Here is a 227-nt window from a genome sequence, read left to right as displayed (position 1 = left end):
GGCCCCAGGCAGGGGCTGTCCCGTGCAGACGATGTTCCCAGGCTGTGGCTGGCTGGCAGACGCTGCCCAGGGGGCTGGGTCCCCCCAGGTGACATCCCCGTCTTGGCAGGAGTTATTTTCTTTGGGGTTTGCAGTTCAAAGCACGTCAAATAATGACGGGGCCCTTCCAGCTCAGCAGCTCCTCCGCCAGGGGGTGCAATGGCCAAACCGGACCGGCAGGACAGCCG

At 64.3% G+C, this 227-nt stretch overlaps 1 protein-coding gene across 1 annotated transcript in view; it reads right to left on the bottom strand.

The window, feature by feature from the left end:
• SEMA4G (sema domain, immunoglobulin domain (Ig), transmembrane domain (TM) and short cytoplasmic domain, (semaphorin) 4G) overlaps positions 1-227 on the bottom strand; it is a gene marked incomplete at its 3' end in the record, with an annotated part of 5783 nt that overhangs the window by 2625 nt on the left and 2931 nt on the right. The window lies entirely within an intron of this gene.

The sequence above is a fragment of the Pterocles gutturalis genome, unplaced genomic scaffold, assembly GCF_000699245.1.
Source record: "Pterocles gutturalis isolate BGI_N339 unplaced genomic scaffold, ASM69924v1 scaffold10791, whole genome shotgun sequence".
NCBI classification, from domain to species: Eukaryota; Metazoa; Chordata; class Aves; order Pterocliformes; family Pteroclidae; genus Pterocles; species Pterocles gutturalis.
The sequence above is the reverse complement of the archived record's forward strand: the minus strand, read 5'-3'. Positions and strand labels throughout refer to the sequence as shown.